This window comes from Camelus bactrianus, chromosome 1 (genome assembly GCF_048773025.1).
Source record: "Camelus bactrianus isolate YW-2024 breed Bactrian camel chromosome 1, ASM4877302v1, whole genome shotgun sequence".
NCBI classification, from domain to species: Eukaryota; Metazoa; Chordata; class Mammalia; order Artiodactyla; family Camelidae; genus Camelus; species Camelus bactrianus.
Genome location: NC_133539.1, coordinates 22,631,672 through 22,652,344, shown reverse-complemented (window position 1 = coordinate 22,652,344; position 20,673 = coordinate 22,631,672). Strand labels below are relative to the sequence as shown.

The 20,673-nt window shown below is 34.3% G+C and overlaps 1 long non-coding RNA gene across 1 annotated transcript in view; it reads right to left on the bottom strand.

Annotated features, from left to right (window-relative positions):
• The window catches only part of LOC123618419 (uncharacterized), a 243,406-nt gene that overhangs the window by 101,258 nt on the left and 121,475 nt on the right, over nt 1-20,673 (bottom strand). Inside the window, exon 2 of the long non-coding RNA XR_006726859.2 lies at nt 14,559-14,693. This is a non-coding gene — a long non-coding RNA (uncharacterized LOC123618419). The remainder of the gene's footprint in view (nt 1-14,558; nt 14,694-20,673) is intronic.

The following is a 20,673-nucleotide window of genomic DNA, read 5'->3' as shown; positions in this document are numbered from 1 at the left end:
TTCTAAGTGAAATAAGCCAGAAAGAGAAAGAAAAACAGATATCACTCATATGTGGAATCTAAAAAAAAGAGAGAGAACACTAATAAACTCATCTACAAAACAGAAACAGATTTGCAGACATACTAAACAATCTTATAGTTACCAGGGGAAAGGAGGTGGGAAGGGATAAATTTGGGAGTTTGAGATTTGCAAATGTTAGCCACTATATATAAAAATATATTTTAAAATTCAAGTTTCTTCTGGATAGCACAGGGAACTATATTCAATATCTTGTAATAACCTTTAATGAAAAACAATGTGAAAATGAATATATGTATAGATATACATGACTAGGTCATTATGGTGTATACCACAAATTGATACATTGTAACTGACTGCACTTCAATTTAAAACAAAGAAAACAGTTGGTTGCCAAGACTCCTAGCAGCAGGAGAAACAAGCACTTCAGTCCCAGAGGAGAGAACCTGTGCAGTGTGCCATGACATCCACTATAACCACTGTCTACTTCCAGCTGGTGCTGGTATAACAATCATATCTACCTACCAGTAAGACAGATTTATTCTTTTTCCTTCTCCGTGGTGCTAAAACAGTGAAACATGTAAGATGTTAAAGTAAATCATCCCTTTGTGCTGTTTGCTGTGTCTCCCAGAGCAGCTTGGCTTGGACTCAATCTATTAGCTCCATTTTATAAAGTAATGCTGCTCTGCATATCCAGCTTTATGCTTGGGTCAATCAGAGAACATACAGTTTATCTTGGACTGTGTAATTCGCATAACCACAGGATTTTACAGGATCAAGCATCCATTTTCTACCAGAGTCCATTAGCAGCAGTAGCCTTAGAAGCTTTTCAAATGGAAATAAGTGCTGTTATTCTCAGGTCTTAGCCAAAAATTAAATGAGGAAGAATTCAAAGCACTAGATCAGCTCTTTAGGAAACTTATCCAAATGGAAGGAAATATTTTTTGTATTATTATAATTAGATGGTACCATAAAAAATTAGCATCATGAGTATGCACATTATAGATAGACATTAGATGGATGGATAGGTACAGAGATATAAAGAGATTGAGCCTGACTGCTTCCAAATGAGAAAGAACTTCTGGAAGGCTGAGATTGGCCACCATACACAAGAAAGTGATTATATGAAGGAAGAGGAAAGGCCAAGTGAGCATTTGCAAGCCAAGAAGAGAGGTCTCAAGAGAAACAGGCCATCTCAGAAGAAGAAAAGAATAGAGAAGGGGTTATGCCAGTGGAAACACTGCCAACTTGGACTAAAGTGGACAGAGAGGGAATGAAACAAAGGAAGTCTGTCAGACTTCTGGTATTCCATAGAATAGAACAATTAAGCTAACTGGCTGCAAACATGCATTTCTTTCAAGGAAATGGAAGAAAGACCATGAAGGTGACACAGAGATCATCAGCAGGGTTGCCACTGCCACTACACGTGCAAAGGCACAGGTGACAAGATGAAGCTATCTTTTCCTTGGTCTCAATGGGGAAGAAATGTGGCCCAGGGCTGAGGGAGCAACACTGCCATCCCAGTGGGCCCGGAAGATGAGGCCGCCATGGTCACGCTGGTAGGCCTGGAGGACAGAGCACTGAGGCAAAGAGGATTATCTCAAGTCTCAAAATCTAAAGGAATTTCCCCACAAGGTTTTTTACTTGCTTGGGACCCATAACTAGATTCTTCTTTCTAATTTCTCCCTTTTAAAATGAGAATGTCTGTCTGATGCCTGTCACACTGTTATGTTCTGTGAGCACGTAACTTGTCTAGTTCACAGGTTCACAGCTGGAGAGGAATTTTACCTCCAGATGAATCACCCATTCACAGCCAAGATTCAGTCACAGCTGAGAAATCGATCTTAGAAATCTCTAGTTTTTTATAATGGGCTGCAAGAAAGCCTACTCAAACTTTGCCCTGGAGAAATGCATTATCTTTATGATACTTGACAAAAAGAAACCTGTCATCTGCTCTAGAGAAAAGATCCTTTCTTTATCTTGCAAGGATGTTTGTTATACATACCTCCTGGAAAAAAACTGTAAATGCCTCTGCTTGCAAGTTCAGAAATGAGAAAGCCATGGAAAATACTCTCCCAACAATAATTAATAGATACATACACTCAGGTACTTATAGAGCATTAGGTAGATAAAGAAGCACGTAGACTGAGTAGTTAAATTGCTAGTAAAATTATGTAATATTTGCTGTAAATAGATTGGGACCCTTATCCTACATAGAAAGTGAGTTTAGCTTTAGGCATGGTGAATAGGAAGTACCTACAGGACATATAATGGAACTATCTAGTGAGAAGTTGGAAATTAATCCAGTTGTCAAAAAAAGATTAAAAACTGGTAGGAGTCGGAGATTTACAAATATTAACTACTATATATAAAATAGATAAAAAAATACATTTTTACTGTATAGCACAGGGAATGATATTCAATGTCTTATAGTAACTTATCATGAAAAAGAATATGAAAACAAATGTATGTATGTATATGCATGACTGAAACATTATGCTGTACACTGGAAATTGACACATTATAACTGACTATACTTCAATTAAAAAAAAAAACCGGTTATACCAGTATTGGAAATATTCTTACGACAAAGACAACTGAAGCTTTCTTTTCTTCTTCAGCAAGGTCTTCTAGCCCAGGGGTCAGGAAACTAGACCCATGGGTAAAATCCCTCCCACTACCTGTGTTTGTATAAATGTATAAAGTTTTATTGAAGCACAGCCACACCCATTCATTTGTGTATTATCTATGGCTATTTTCATACCACAATGGTAGAATTTGATAGTTACAACAAAGACTGTATGACCTACAAAGGCAAAAATATTTACTATCTGGCTCTTGAGAGAAAAATTTTGCTGACTCCTGTTCTACACTCCTGAATTTATGCTATCATGTTTGATTCTTTAGGTCCTTTTATGACAATTTTTCCTCATCAAAAAACCATTTGTATCACTCATATGTAGAATCTTTAAAAAAAAAAAAAAAGGACACTAATGAACTAATCTACAAGAGAAACAGACTTACAGACATAGTAAACAATCTTATGGTTACCAGGGGAAAGGGGGTGGGAAGGGATAAATTTGGGAGTTTGAGATTTGCAAATTTTAGCCACTATATACAAAAACAGATTTTAAAGTGTATTCACATGGAAAGGATCTGGAATGTTCTCTTAGGAAATATTTTTTAAGGAGGGTCTTAAAGGACAATGGGGAATTGACAACTAAAATTTCAGAGCTGGTGAGGGAATTACGCGAGCAAAGGAGACTGCAGGAAACAAGGTGGATACTTAGAACAGTAGGGAACCAATCTGCAAGGTTAGGTCAAAGCAATAGGATATGAACATACTTTTTCATATTGTTTTGTGATTCTAATTCTGTAACTGCTGAAATGTCTGGGACATACAGTGTGTGCATTATGCAGAACAAGAAGGAAAAGGCAGAGTCAGCAGAAAGCAGTCCAAGATAACCTGCTGTGACAAGCAAAACAAATGAGAAGCTTGTTTGACAAAAATAGATTCTACAGTCTAGTGCCTGTTCCTGATGTTGGCAGAGGCAGAGGAGATATGCATAATATGGAGCATTTATCAAGGTGATGTCAAAGGATGGTGTTTCTCACTTGGGAACTCAATCTAGGATTATGATTTTCAAAGGGCAAAAAAAGACTTTTGAATACAGAGGTCATTGTAAAAAAGAAAATCTACCATTGAAGATTTTTTATCATAATAGACTTTCTTAAATGTGTCAAAATTTAAAAAGCTATCCTAAAAAAAAGGATGTTTTGGAGTTATATATCAAAATTTTTAAAGGAATTTGAGGTGAAAGATATCTTCCAGTTTCACCAGACTATGACAAGTAAGTGATGATTTCATTAACTCTACTGGAAAATATCTAGTCATATGATTTTTAAGAACATTGCAAGTTATGCATTAATATTTAATTTCTTTATTTCATATTTGTGTGGTTCTCTTATACCATTTCCATATGTGGTGGCTATGAACCTCAGTCCATAAACTTGAGTACTCAAACACAGAGTACTTTATTTTCTGTAACTCAACTTTATTTCTAATTCCAAGTCCCTTTCCCTTCAGTCACTCAGCTTTTCTCCCATCCCCAAGGCCATTCCATGGTTCCAGTATCTTGATTCAGTGCCAATGCACTGTGGGAGGGATACTTTCTATTCACTAATCATTTCTCTCCACTGACATCTCCTATTCCTGACCATCTTGATTCAGGACCATCAACTCTCTTCAGCTTCCATGTCTTGATGGGGAGCCAGTTACTTTGAAGTCTTTAGTTCTTCTTTGGTTCTTCTTGCTAGAATCACCATGTAGCCAGTTGTCTTTAGAATTCACATTTATCCCTCTTTAGAGGCATTTACTGCAAAGCAGAAGATAATCTCCACTGTTTCTGGATTCACAGTCTTCTTTTTCTCACATCATTAATGCCAAGGTAATTACTTTTATGAGTCTGTGATAGAAACGACTCTTCGAAATGTTCTAGCTAGCTCCTTTCCTTCTCCTTTCCTGTGGGAACTCAGCTGCTCAGTGGCATGAATCACTGGCTTTTGAGCCGGAGAGGAATTCAGTCAGCATAATGGGCATATTTTACAAGACTGGCACCAAGGAAACAGCACATAGAATTGCAGGATTAGTTAAAGACAAGAGAATTGAACAAACAAAGAAATGCACTCAATAGGAGACTGGATGCTCAGATAAAAAAGGTACAAATATAAAAGAGGAGAAAAGGTAGAGTAAATTAAGGCATTGGTGTGAACTTACAGTTTTTACTTACAATTAGACATAGATATGTGTAGATGTGAGTGTGTATACACAGATGTATATTTTCCAACTGCCCTCCAAGAAGTCCTAAAAGTAATGTCACCCTGGAAGTAATGAATACACACCTGATTCCAGATTGGGGATTTTAAATCCATTCTCCAATTTAAAAAATACAAAAAACAAAAACATAGTTTCTTGGGAAAATGGCTGATTCCAGGGCTTGGGCTAGGAAAAATATAAGATTAACCTAGAAAATTGTGTCATGACAGAAAGTAAGAGAGCTTATTCAAAGGTTGATAGGGCAACTTCAAAAGAGCAGAGACATTGACCTAAAATAATAATTTGTTATAGGAAAACAGAAATGGATGAGAAATCTGTACCTTATAGTAGAATGCCAACTAACAAATAAAGAAGGAATAGTGGAATTGGACAATCACCTTTTGGCAATAATCACAATAATAAAATTGATTCAGGAAAGACTCATCAATGGTGTAAATTAGTTGACCAAGGTTTGATTAGGAACAGGATATTTATTTACATTGTCTCAAGGTAATTTTTCACATAATATTTTTATTTACATGTTAATGAACAAGTTAGAAGAAAATGATTACTTAACTTTAGAAGGGAGAAATCTGGCAGATACTATTTTAAACAAGTGGTAAAAATTAACGTCACCAGTTGTGGGCCAAATTGTTTGCCCCCTAATGGGATGGGTTGAGAAGAACATTGCATTACTTTTGTAATATTCCTGCCAAAAACTGCCCAACTGGAAATAAATCACATGGAAACATCATAGAACACCTATATTTTAAAAAAACAAGTCAAGGCTATGAAAAATAAAGTTGAAAGAATCTAAAATACATAGCTTCTAAATGGAATGTGTGATTCTGGATTGGTTTATGGACCAGGAAAGAAATGAGGAAAAGAATAAACTATTTTATTCTATAAAGATGTTATTTGAAAAACTGATAAACTGTGAATGTCTGGGGATTGGACTATAGTATCGTATATGTATTAATTTCCCTTTTTTATTTGTGTGTACTAGAATTATAGAGGACAGTGCCCTTGTCTTTAGGAAACATATTGAAAAATTTGAGAATTTTGGGCATTATATCTGCAACTTACATGCGGCTCAAGACAAAAAGAGAAAAGAAAATGTAAAATTCTAAAAATTGTGGAATAAGTGTGAAGGCTTGTAATAATAGTCTGGTTTCTCCAGAGAAATAGAACCAATAGGATACATGTAGATCTATTAAAGGAAATGTATTATGGTAGTTGGCTCACGTGATTATGGAGGCTGAGATATATCATGATATGCCCTCTGCAAGCTGGAGAACAAGGAAAGCCAGTGGTATTCAATCCAAGTCTGAAGACCCAAGAACCAGGGGAGCTGACAATGTAGCTTCCAGGCCAAGAACAAAGGCCCAAGACGAGAACTCCGATGTAGAAATGAAGGAGTAAATGGATGTCCCAGGTCAAGGAGCGAGAGAGAGAATTTACCCTTCCTCCTCTTTTTTGTTCTGTTTGGGCCCTCAGTGGCTTGGATGATGCCCACCACTTTGGTGAGGTTGGATCTCTTCACTCAGTCTACTGATTTAAATGTTCAAGTCTTTCAGAAACACCCTTACAGACACATCCAGAAATAATGTTTTATCAGCTATCTCAGTATTCCTTGGCCCAGTCAAGTTGACGCAATCACTTGACCTAATCAGTTGACACAGGTTAACTATCACAATGTTATACTGCAGTTCTTTGAACATTTTCTTATGACACTTCTGAAAATTTTAAATTATTTCAAAGTTAAAAGTTAATCCAAAATAATGCTATTGCTGTATCTTCAAATTCAATCTCTCTTTCACCTCCTCACTGTTCTCAATTCTTCCATAAAGGCTTATGAGTTTATTAAAAAAAAAAAAAAGCCAGAGAAACTTGTGGAACTCTTACCTTCTACTCTTCCACATAGCCCTTTTTGAAATGAGGAAGGAAAACAGAAAATTCAGACACAAACTCCTCACATGATGCATGTTGTCTCTTTGCCTTAGCCATTATATAAAACAAGTGTAAAAATCTATAAAAACACCAACTATGTAGTTACAATTTTCTGCACTACCTAAGTTGTTCTAATTATTCTTAGAAAGCAGAAGTGTGATAAAAATGTAATTTGGAAAAGTGCTGAGTGAGCAAGTATTAAGGTAAATAGAGTTGTTCCTTGACATCTGCAGGGGACTGGTTTCAGGACACCTCACTGATACCAAAATCCATGGAAGCTCAAGTCCTTTGTATAAAACGGCATAGTATTTGCATATAGTCTACACACATTCTCTTACATACTTTAAATCATCTCTAGGTTACTTTTAGTACCTAATACAATGTTAATGTTATGTAAATAATTGTTAATACAATATAAACACTGCAAAAATTTGCAGCAGATTCAAGTTTTGCTTTTTGGAAAGTTCTGGAATTTTTTTCCAAATATTTATTTTCCAACTGTGGTTGGTTGAATACAAGGATATGGGACCCGTAAATAGAAAGGGTCAAATGTATTTAATTAAATATGAAGCCAAAGTCACATAATAACAATATAGAATAAACTACAGGGTAAAAAAAAAAAAAACAGAAATTGTATTAAAATCAATTGTTATTATAATTTTATCATTAAAGTTTTACTAGTCAGAGTTCTAAATTTTAACATGGCCATACAAGAACAATTATTTTTCAGTGTAGGAAACAATCTGCCCCTATGGGCACAGTATGTGCATTATGAAACTAAACATATACCCACTTCCAGCTGAAGTCATTGAAGAAACAAGACACTTTATTACTCATTTTGTTGCTATATATGTTACCACTGCTGGTGAAGTCACCCCAAGTTACTTAGCATTACTTTCTCCCTATGGAAAATAATGACTTAATCTTCTCTTTCATTTCTGGCCTCAAAGATTTGGTTGATGGTGGCAATGCAATTTCATTAAAGCAACCCCAAAAATTAAAGCTTTATGCAGTATTGAAGATGCCTTCTGATTATTTTCAGAATTAGATTTAAAATAACAGTCCTCAAAGACAAGAAATTCTGGAATGGCAGAGAAGAGAACTTCAAAAATTGATTCTTTCACATAAGCAATAAAAACATTAGATAAACTATCAAAATCAACCTTTTCAGAAATCTGGAAGTTAACCAAAGGCTTCCAGTATTCCAAGGGCCATTTATCAAGAAAAAGAGTTGAATCCTGGTAAGAACAGTGGTGAGCTTTGACTTGACCAGTTCCCATTCTCTTTTCCCCAGTTCCATGATAACCTTGGAAATCAGCAAGTCACTCAAACACAGAAACTGTGAAAAACAGCACATTAAAAGTCAATGTGGGGTGAGGTGCAGAAAGGGCTTGGCATCTACTCCAAAACTGCAACCCTAGAGAATCTTCCACAGTTTGACCTGTCAGGTATCTCCCTGAAAAGCCCACTCACAGGGCTTCTCTTCTTTTGACTTGACTAAGAACCCCCTCAGTGTGAACAGCATTTTCTCCAGGGCATTTATTAAAAAAAAAATTGGGTAATTATTTGAATTATTTGGGCAATTACTTAATATCCTAGCTGCCAGAGGCAGCAATACCATTTGGGGCGAACAAAAAACATGAAAGAAAAATTCAGGCAATTAGGCAATTAAAAGTAATAAAAGACACCCAGATTGGAAGGAAAGAAGTAAAACTATTTCTGTTCACTGATGATATAATCTTGTATGAAGAAAATCCTAGGGATTCTATAAACACATATGCACGTACACACACAAATGTTTTTAGAACTAATAAATGAGTCCAGCTAAGTTGCAGGATCAATACACAAAAACCAATTGCATTTCTATATGTTAACAATGAACAATCAGAGATAAAATTTTTTAAAAATTCCACTTACAATAGCATCAAAAAGAACAAATACTTAGCAATAACTTTAACAAAAGAAGAGCAAGAATTGTACACCGAAAACCACAAAACATTGTTGAAATAAATTAAAGAATATCTAAATAAATAAGAAAATATCATTTTAATACATTGGAGGGCTTGACAGTATTAAAATGACTATGCTTCTACATTGATCTGTACATTCAACACAATCCCTATCAAAATCTCAACTTTTTTTTTGCAAAAACTGACAAGCTTATCTTCAAATTCACATGGAAATGCAAGGGATCTACAACAGGCAAAACAGTCTTGAAAAATCAAAATTGGAGCACTCATTCTTCCTGGCTTGAAACTTACTACAAAGTCACAATAAAAGAAAGGGTGAGATGGACATAAAAAGATATACATATACACATACATACATACATATGTAATAAGAGTAGGATTGAGAATAAAGAAGTAATCCCATTTTGTTAGGTTTGGTAATTTACATTTACTGTCAACTGATTTTTGACAAGGCTATCATAATAATTTAATGAGGAAAGAATATTTTCAATTATTAATTCTGGGATAACTGGATAGCCAAATGCAAAAGAAGAATGTTGGACCCTTATCTCACAGTACACAAACATTAACTCAGAATGGATTATAGAAATAAATTCAAGAGCTAAAACTATAAAACTCCTAGAAGAAAACATAGAAGTAAATCTTTGCTACCTTGTTATTAAGCAAAGGTTTCTTAAATACGATATCAGAAGTATAAGCAACATCTCATAGTATTTGTCTTTCTCTGTCTGACCTATTTCACTCCTTTGTCATAAATTAATTGACCACATATGCATAGGTCTATTTCTGGTGTCTCTTCTACTTCACTGATCTATGTGTCTGTTTTTATGCTGATACTACGCTGTTTTGATTACTATAGCTTTGTCATAGTTTGAATAAAGGAGCATGATGCCTCCAGTTTTGTTCTTCTTTTTGTTCTCAAGATTTCTTTGGCTATTCAGGGTCTTTTGTTGTTCCATACAAATTTTAGGATTGTTTGCTCTAGTTCTATGAAAAATGCCATTGGAATTTTGATAGGTATTGTATTCATTCTGTAGATTGCTTTGGGTAGTATAGACATTTTAATAATAGTAATACTTCTAATCCATCAGCATGAATCATCTTGCCATTTATTTGTGTCTTCAGTTGCTTTCATCCATATTTTATAGTATTCAGTGTACAGGTCTTTCACTTCCTTGGTTAAAATTACTCCTAGCTATTTTATTTTTTGATGCAACTGTAGATGGAGTTGTTTTCTTAATTTCTCTTTCTGATAGCTTATTAGTATATAAAATGCATGTTTCTGTATGTTAATTTTGTATCCTGCAACTTTACTAAATTCATTAAGTAGTTCTAATAGCTTTTTAGTGGAGTCTTTAGGGTTTTCTATATATAATTGTCATCTGCAAATAATGACAAGTTTTACTTCTTTCTTTCCAATTTGGATGCCTTTTACTTATATTTGTTTCCTAATTGCTCTGGCTAAAACTTCCAATGCTATGTTGAATAAAAGTGGCAAGAGTGGGAATCCCTTCCTTGTTCCTGATCTTAGAAGAAAGTTTCCAGCTATTCACCACTGAGCATAATGTTAGCTGTAGGCTTGTCATATATGGCCTTTACTATGTTAAGGTAGGTTCCTTCTATATCCATTTTGTTGAGCGTTTTTATCATACATGGATCTTAAATTTTGTCAAATGCTTTTCCAGCACCTATAGAGAAGATCGTATGATTTTTATTCTTCATTTTGTTAATGTGGTGTATAACATTGATAGATTTGTTGATGCTGAACCATTCTTGCATCCTTAGAATAAATCCTCCTTGATCTTGGTGTATTATCCTTTTAATTTAATGTTGAATTTGGTTTGCTAATATTTTCTTGAGGGTTTTTGCATCTATGTTTATCAGTGATATTGGCCTGTAATTTTCTTTTCTTGTGGTCCCCTTGCCTGATTTTTGTAATGCTGGCCTCATAAAATGAATTTGGAAGTGCTTCCTCTTCTTTTATTTTTTTTTTGGAAGAATGTGGGGAGGATTAGTATTAATTCTTCTTTGAGTATTTGGTAGAATTCACCCTGTGGTCCTGGAATTTTGTTTTTTGGGAGGTTTTTGATCACAGATTCAATCTCCTTGTTAGTAATCAGTCTGTTCAGATTTTCTATTTCTTCATGATACAGTCTTGGAAGGTTGTGTATTTCTAGAAATGTATCCATGTCTTCCAGGTAGTCCAACTTGTTTGTGTGTAATTATAACTATAATACATAAAGGATATCTCTGAAAATTACTGAAAAAGTGGTAGAATATCTCCTTATGTCATGTGGCTCATCTTTGGCTTAAGGCCAGTTATCTGGTTAGATTATGTTATATTTTAATTACTCTCTGAACATATAACTGATAAATGTAAACACAAAAAAACTCAATGCTCGTTACATTATCAGTGACAAATTCATGACATTTTCTGTAAAGTTTTCCATTCTGAAAATATATTTACAATTACACTCAGTGTAATGTAAAAGCTGTGTAAGACTCAGATATTCCTAACCAATGATTAAGGTAGAAGCCTGGAATTAGTCATTATTTCATTCTGCTGTTCAATTTTTTTTTTAAGCAAAAAACCTAGTTCCTTCTCTGTGTCCCATACGTAAGGTATAAACATAACAATTTCAATAATATTACTAATGATTTTGCGCAAAGCAAATGTCATTTGGAAGAACTTCTCTCATGTTTTCTTGTGGAACTTTATAGCTAAGACCTACACCGTAGGTGAATTTTATAAACTCTTAATGTCCACTGCTAAAAATGCTAAGCATTTCATAGCAATAATTTTGACAAACCCTTGTTTACATGTCTAGCTTCCACAGATTCAGGTCTAGAAGAAACTGTCTTCTTAAACCATTTGTTAGAATCTATTGTTTTGAGGTTTAATTAGTAAGAATCAAATATGTTTTGGTTGGACATGCTACATATAATTCATTTCTGCAAGATGTAAAAATATGAACAAGTAAGTTTTTTCTTAAAAGACACTTGATATACTAATGAAAAGTAAATAGTTAAAAATCAAAAACGTTTTTAAAGTAGCTTAATGATATAGATGCTATTTTCTTAGTTTAATTACTTGAAGTTCTTAATATAGTCTTGAATTATATTACAATATAGTCTTGAATATAAAATTTTGTTATCATCATTAATTAGTAAAGTATTTTAACTCTGAAATGATATCTATCCTTTTCAACTGATTAATGGATTTTCAATACAGAAAATATTTTAAGTGATTTTCCACTCCACGTTACATCTAGAACATTCTATTCATCTATAATGCATATCCAGATCCCCAAAATAAATTAAAATGATATAGTTTTTTGTATTGTTGAAATTGATTGACTGTGATGATAACCTTTGTGAGCAAATAATTGTTGATAATGTATTAATTGGAGATGAAAAAATGACACTGAATTAGGCATTCACTATTTAGTATCACAAGTGTTGAATCTGATCCCAAGGCTGATGAGGTATCTGTGGCCAATCCCAAGATCAAAGTTGAACTTTAGCACATACAAAGAAGACATATACAAAGTCAAGGTAAAACATGTCACCCAGTATTCTTTGGAAACTTGCCAGGCATCAGTTACACCACCCCAACATTCTAGAGAAGGTGTGAACTTTACAGTTCGCCTAAAACAAATATGCACAGAGAGGTATTCTTAATGCTCTTTGCTTGAGGTAGCCAACATCATTATTAATTCTTCTCTTGTAAAACAAAAAAAATTTGCAAATAACACATCTTCTGTCACAAATCCAGTTTCAAAAGACAACCATATGTTTAAAGTGCAACAAAGACTTTTCAATCTAATCTCTTCCACTTTTCTATTAACTGACTTTCTTACTGAATTTCACTTCATTATTAAAACTGACTGATTCACATCAGCTGAGCTGTCGAAATACTCACCTGCAGAAAGCAACTCAGATTCAGTTCTTTGTGTATATTCACATTAGACACATGAAGAAATTCAGAGCCATTAGTTGTTAGATTTCCTTAGAGAAGGTGGAAAATGTGAATTTATGTGACTTAAATGGCTGAATATATTTTGGAGAAAGTATCTATTTTATGTCTTTTGTGCACCTTAAAATGTTAGACTCTAAATACCCATTCTTGGCAACATTCTCCTTTCTTAACCTTGTCCACTTTATGTATCTCTGCAAAATGCCCCATTTCCATCGACACCAAAGCAAGTTCTAAACTCCAATGCATTCAGCAGTCTGGGGATGGGGTGGGAAGCAGGCGAGTTTCAACAGAAACCATTCTCTTTGATTTCATTGTAAACATATTTTATTTCAAACTCTGTCAATACTAAGGCAAGGAAGACAAATTCTTAGAGTAAACTGCATTTTAAACTATTTGAACCACGAGAGTGAACACTCACGGGGTTAATCTAAGTGTTTTGTCAATACCAGCTTTAGTGTTTCCACAGGCTTTATAAAATTTTTAGAACTTAGTTTTGTTGTTATTGTTTCTGTTTTGTTTTTTACAGAAGCTTTGGAACTAAGTGTAAGTTATCAGTCTGAAGGTGGAGGTATTTTAAAAGTCTGAGTTACCATTTGACAAGAGTCTAAGTTATAACTTGCCCCCCTAGCTCGAGTGTCTGTACAGATTTTCCCATTCTCCCTTTTGAATCCTCCACAAGATACATCCATTGTGTCTTATTGCATACCAAAACTCTTCCTGAGCTGCCTTAATCATATTTCCTTTGGCATAGAGCAACCCCGAAAAGGATATGGGATGAATAAAAAAACATTCATGAGTTTTTACAAAGTAAACCCATGAGTTTGTTTTAAAAACAAACACTAAGTGTTGTTTCAGGAAAGTCTTGCCATTTCAGTAGAATTTGTAAAGGAAAAACATTTTCGACAGCACTGTCACATATTGGGTATTGGGTTTATAGCATCCTGTCCAAACATAACCTTTCTTATGTTCTCTTTTTAAGCAAAAAGATGTGTATTCTGTACATACACAAATCTATGTATATATGAGTGTGTGTTTAAAATAATATTCACTGAACAAAAAGAAGCACGAAACACAAACACTGAACAAATATATATGGATTAAATCAGAGTTTAGAAAAACAGTTCCCAGGGATTTCAAGGCTTGAGAAAAAAAAAAAATCTTAACCTTATGGAAGACAAGATTAGCTCCACACTGACCATTTGAGTTTCATAGCAAAGCAGAGTGAAAGAACATACAAAAGAAAATGGTGGGAAAATGAGTGTAGCTATGTATTACAGGAACTACAAATTCATTTATTAGAAAATAAAATCTTATAATGGAGAACCAACTAAAATACATTTATCAGGCCTAACCCTTGGAATGGTCATAAGATAGAGGTTAGCAATTTTCTTCACACAAAAGAATGCTTCCAGAACTTTGCACCCTATCTCTTACCAAATCTACATGATCATATTCAAGTTATCTTTTCTTCCAAAAACATGTTGTCTGATTCACGTTGTCCCTCTACCACCCAATATATTCACCATCACATTTCTCAAGCTACAGTATAGTTTTTGATTTAACTCTGTTTTCGCCACTAGACTACTATCATTTTGAAAGCATGGGTATGTCTTTTCCATTTTTGTATTTTCAGTGCATAAACCATAGTAGTCTCTCAAACAATGTTAGTTGAATGAATGCATGAGTGACATCTTCAGAGAAAGAGCATTTAGGAACCACTAATGATAGTGTGGTCATTATGAGCCTAGATCTATGCTTAAGTCTTTTACTCATGTTTCTCACATCAATATAGTAAAGTGGCTATTTTACATATGAAGATACTCACATTTAAAAAGATTGACTACCATGCTTTGGTCTTCACAACTATAAGCGATGGCGATTGTTTAAATGCAACAATCCTTGATTCCAAAGATCTCTGTTTTCTTCCTGAACCCTGCTGTCTCCAAGGGGTAGAGTCAACCTTAAGAAGCAGAGAATTCAAAAAATTATAAGGTTCAGTGGAGACTGCCAAGAAATAGCTTTACATCCTTAACCCTCTGTCATGCTGCTATTTCTTGCTTTTCCCTGTATCATCAAACACTACCTTTCTAAATATTTTTTTACCTTTTAACATAGGATAACTTTATTGACTCCAGCTTGGATTGTCTCCTCTTTGAAAGTTCATCAGAAGTCCATTCTTTACTAGTTTTGAAAGGACTTCTGATGCAGAGTTGACTAGTCACAGTCCTCATTTCATGCTATGTTATCAGCACCAGCCCACGCAAACCCACACTTGCTTTACTTATTGCATTATATTCTCATAGCCCATGCCCTTCCGTCTCCTATTATAGGCAAACAGTCTCATGGGCTTAACATAATTTTGTGTGTAGGTGTTCTCTCAAAATGCATACTTTTGGTACACACATACTTTTAAAATTTATATCAGTTATATTTTGTTGTATATCTTATTATTTACTTTTATGAACACATTTAAAAAATATATCTTTGTTGATATGTATACATTTAATACATTGTTCCACAGTGTGCATCTAATTTGCTACCAGAACCACCTGGAAACGCTCACCCTTACCAACTTCTTCTATACTATTTGTGAAAGCATATGGAAACCAAATAAACGGAAAGGAAAATCAATTCAGTGTCACCTAATCTTTCACCAAGGGAGATTAAAGTAAGTTACATACAATATATTAATGAAGCACTTTGTGTTTATACTACACATGCTCAGAACATTCACATGTTCATAGCTGGATATTTTGTAGGAATATTGTGTGATATGCAACACAGTATGAGATGGAGGAATTATTAAAAAAAAGCTTGGCTAATAAAATAATATGAACTAGAGATAAATTATGGAGAGGCTATAAGGACTAAAAGTTCTTTTTTTAATGTCCATGAATAACTGAAAAATTGTGCTGAACACTGGAATTTGACACAACATTGTAAAATGATTATAAATCAATAAAAATGTTAAAAAAAAAAGTTCTTTTTTTAAAAATCAGTTAAATAGTAACATTTACTTGGAGACAAGGAAGTATCATCATATAAACAAGTTTTATAGACTCTTTTATAATCTCCTTAATTTCAGCTTTCTTTAAAGAGTAAGTTTATGGAGCACTGTGACACAGACATTTTAATTCAATTTTGATAACCAGCAAGTTTGAAGTTATTATCCCAATTTACTGGTAAGGAAACTAAGATATTGAGTAATGTGCAAAAAACTGTAGAGCAAAGGCAGGGCAGGAACTGAGTCAAACATAGAGCTGGAGGAGCAAGGCTTGAGTCAGAAATATTTGACTCAAATCTCAACTACGCAATTTATCAGTTTTCTGACATTTGGCAAGTTACCTACACTCTCTGTGCTTTAGTTTCTAATCTGTAGAATGAAGTTATTGTTGTCTATCTAAAGAATCGCTGTGGATATTAGAGATACTTATAGAGTGTCCAGAATAGTCTCTGGCATATAATTGGCATTTAATTAATTAATTAAGTTAGTTATTTAGTTATTTATGTATTTATTCTCTCTAAGCACACACATTTCATGGAAGAAAAATGGCATTAGAGTCTATGCTTTGGGGGCATAAATTAGGAACTTTCTCCAGGAAACTAGTTACATCTTTAATCATTCAATATATGATATTGTTAAATTATACTTCCAAAGCATCTGATGTCTAACCTAATACAGTTTGTGTCTTTACTTGCCTTGTTCTGTCTTCTCATTATCTACTAACCAGAGTAATTTTCCTCTACCACCAACCATCTTTCTGGCTTTTTGCCTGGATCACGTTACTAATTTTCTCAGGGAAGCACCACATTTAGAACCCTTCACAAATGAACTCCACCTACTTTCTAAATTCATCCGCTTCTGTTGCCTCGGCCCCAGCTTGGGAAAGTTCTGGTCTTTATCTTGCCTTCACTTTTCCTTATCAATTCACTTGCCCCAACATGGCAATCCCCCTGCCTCTTCACTTCAAATTTCCATCCATTCTTCAAAGGCTCAGAAACCTTTGTCTTCCCTTTACCTTGATGTGAGTGAGACAGAGCTCTTTTGAACCTTTGAAATTTGGACAAAGTTTTTTCCTCTCCTCATATGGCATTTATACAGAACTTCAAATTTGGATTTTCAGCTCATTCCCTGGTTAATTAAAGCTTCATGAAAATAGAAGCCATCTCACTCATTGCTCGTCCACTGCTCCGCCTAGTATGTAAGACCTTATACGCAGTTGGTGCTTTGTAAATATTAGTTGAACATATTTAAATTAACAGCTTGAAGGTTTTCATCTCTGGGCTTCTGGAACTGTGTTTCTGAAACTTCAGTCTTCCAGGTAGCTTTTATGAAAGCAAAATTAACCTTTAAGAAGGTGATTAAAAAAACAATTGATGAGTAAAAGAGTTAAACTTTCAGGAAACAGTGACAGCATTCATTTTCTTCGCCAGCCAAGACAGACTCAACCATGCAATTAAAAGCTATTGAAGTGAGCTGGGTTCCTTGGTTAAACAACATTGCATAATATCTCACAGTGACTCTAAGTCATCACAGTGCAGTGGGTTAAAGCATTTTCCACTTGGAATCCAAGGCAACTTAAAAGGATTATTGATTTTTTCCTCTCCTTATAAATGAGACTCACATATTAGGAGTGAGAGCTGCAGACACAACATAATGGCCTTTCTACTTGGCTTCTTTTTCCTAACATAAACAGAATCGCTTTCAGTGGTTAAGAGGATATTAAGCAGTAAATCTTGTGATTGTGTGTGTGTGTGAGACCTTCTGTACCTTGAAAGCAAAAATTAGCAACCACATTTTTAATTTGAAAAAGATCAGTTCTGTTCACTTAGCATTAGAAATCTCAGCATGGAATTGTTGTGACCCCTCCTGCTCCGGTGTTGAAATGCCGTGTTTGTTCATGCCTCAGCACTAATACACAAGTTCAGCTTGAAACAATCACTTTATTGGAGACGTAAGACCTTGCTTGACCTTGCTTTTGATGTAAGGTTTAAAATAAATCTATTGATTCCTGTCTTGTTATCTTAGAGAGAAAGATTTTAGAATATGAAACAGTGGAGGAACCCATGTTAAAGTTGCCCCCAAACAAAAGCTATGGGGCTGTTAGTCGTTAAAATGAGATTTTGTTTTGTACCTGCCCGATTTCACCTTTATGCTTTAATTAGGGGCTTTCTGAAAACAAGTTGAGGCTTGATGGGTTTCCTGTTTTTTGATGCTAGTTCCTTTCTCAGAGATTTAAAATAACATTTTCTCTAACTTTTCACTCTTTGGGGGTGACCTCTTTAAGTCATTTCTTTGTTTCAGAAGAGTCTTCTTTCTTTCTTTCTTTCCTGGCTATTCATTGAGATTATCCTCTATAACTCTGGAGTACTTAACATGCTCCTATGTGGTCATCCACACTTACAAGTAATCAGGGATATTTTTATGATTTGAAAGTTACTGAGTAGATACTCTATATAAACATATAATCCCCCAACACACACACACACACACACACACACATATACATACACACCCCCTACACACACACACACAGAGCCAGTTGTTATGTCTGAAGTTCTCCCACTGAAAATCTGTGGTTTAATAGGCAAAACATTCTCTGACATAAATCTTAGCAATGTTCTCCTGGGGCAGTGTACCCAGGCAATACAAATAGAAGCAAAAATTAACAAATGGGAACTAATTAAACTTATAAGCTTTTGCACAGCAAAGGAAACCATACGCAAAACAATGTGACAACCAATTTTTTTTATTCTTTTGAAGTTCTATTTAGTATGGCAAGATAAGGAATGAAAGAGGTGATATTATAGCATACTCCACACATTTAAAAAATTAATAAAAGAATATTTTAAAAATTTAATGTCCATAAACTCAACAATTTGGATGAAATAGACAAGTTCCTTAAAAGGCACAAAATGCCAAAACTCTCTCAAGAAGAAATAGATAACCTGGATAGCCCTATATATTAAATATAAGGGACTTATTATTTAACACTCTTCTCCAAAGAAAAACCCAGTTCATGATGTCTTTACTGGTGAATTCTGTCCCGTAATTAAAAAGGAAATAACACACATTCTCACAAACTTTCCTAAAAAACTGAAGAGGATGAAATACTCCTGAGCTTATCCTGTAAGGTCAAGGTTACTCTGATACCAAAACTAGACAATGACATTACACAATTTTTTTTAATCAACAGAATATATCCTTCATAAACATAGATACAAATAATCTAAACAAAATTTTAGCAAGTGGAATCAACATAAGCATTCGATAAATTTATATAACATTCATTCCTGATAAAAAAATATCCATACTAGGGGTGGAAGGGCACTTACTCAAACTGATAAAAGGCATCTATGAAAAATCTACAGCTAACATCATACTTAATGGTAAAGTCAGATTAGGAGCATAATGTGAACTGTGTTGCTGTCAGGTAAAAAACTAAGACTTTATCCCACAGACCAGAGAGATGGTGAATTGATTTCATCTCTAATGCCAACTCTGATAAAATACATTGACAGGGATTATAAGACCACATTCAGCCTTCGTAAGAGAGTCTTGATAAAAGAGCAGTGTGAGGTGGTATGTTATTCCTGCTATAAGTAACAGGAAGTCACTGACTATTAGTGAGTATGGGAGTTGCATCAATGGAGAATAATGTAAGCTAAACCATGAAAGGATATATGAACTTAAACTGTGTTTTAGGAGAACATACTCATGAAAGACTGTAGAGTAACTCATGAAAGAAACCATATGAAGCTATGTATTATAATGTACACAATAATAAAGTGTCTTCCTAAGAATTTAGAATGAAGTATACAAGATAGCTTATGTCTATGAGGATCAGAGAAGAGTTATGCCAAACCATACTAAATAACCAGATGGTCCTTAGACTGAGGCTATACAAGAACTCAATGGTAGATTTTGTCATAACTAAAGAAATAACTATTCATCAAAAGGGGGTGCCAATGATTATAATTACAAAAACTAGAATGCCAACAAAGGAGGAAGTGTCAATCTATCCATCACTCTTCAAAGGAAAGAAGGTCCTGGGCCATGAAAGAAATTGTCTGAAGCCAGTGGCCACTATGACTGTAAAGGTGGTACGAATCCACTAGACGTTCATAGCTCTGCAATGCTAGCCATTCAATCATCTGACCAACTCACCTTCCTCCGATTCTGTTCTTACCACCAACTTTTTAATTACCTTATGTGATTTTCATCATGTGATTTACCTTTAAAGTGAGTATTCTGATTAGTGAGCTCTGATCTCTGGTGTGATTGGCTTTTATTATAAATTTTAAAACTAGCATTAAGTGCTATGTATTTATTTATTATGACTTTAGCCAGTTAAGTCCCAGAGCCCTCTAATTTCTACCCATATTAACTTTCACATTTCTAAAATCACAGAGCTGAGCTGCTCATCCTGAATTGCAGTGACTAGATGAAGATACCACCACTACAGAAATATATAGCTCTGTCTCACTGCTTATGTTCAAACTGTAACAGAACATAACGCACATTTGTTCCATACTAATACAAAGAAGTTAAAGGCAGAAGATATATCTAAGCAGAGTGAATATCTTAACACTAATTCTGTTGCCATGTACCCTGAACACAGGTAAAACTAAATTGTATAGCACTGTAAGAATAATGCTATTATGTTTAAAAACAAAAGCTCTATCATATGCATTTGTATTTTAGGATTAAATTGACCATTATTGAAGATAAAAAAAAAAACTGTCTAGAAATCTGATGACCTAACAAGATATATTTCACTTTTCCCCACCCCCTGGTATTGAAAAATAACATTTCCAAAAGGATAACTGTCTCACTTGAGTATAATTGTTCACGTTGCATTAATTTTTAAATAATTTTAAAAAGCAATATTAACATAGTCCCCTGTAAAAATATCAAACATATAAATTATTGTCTCTTC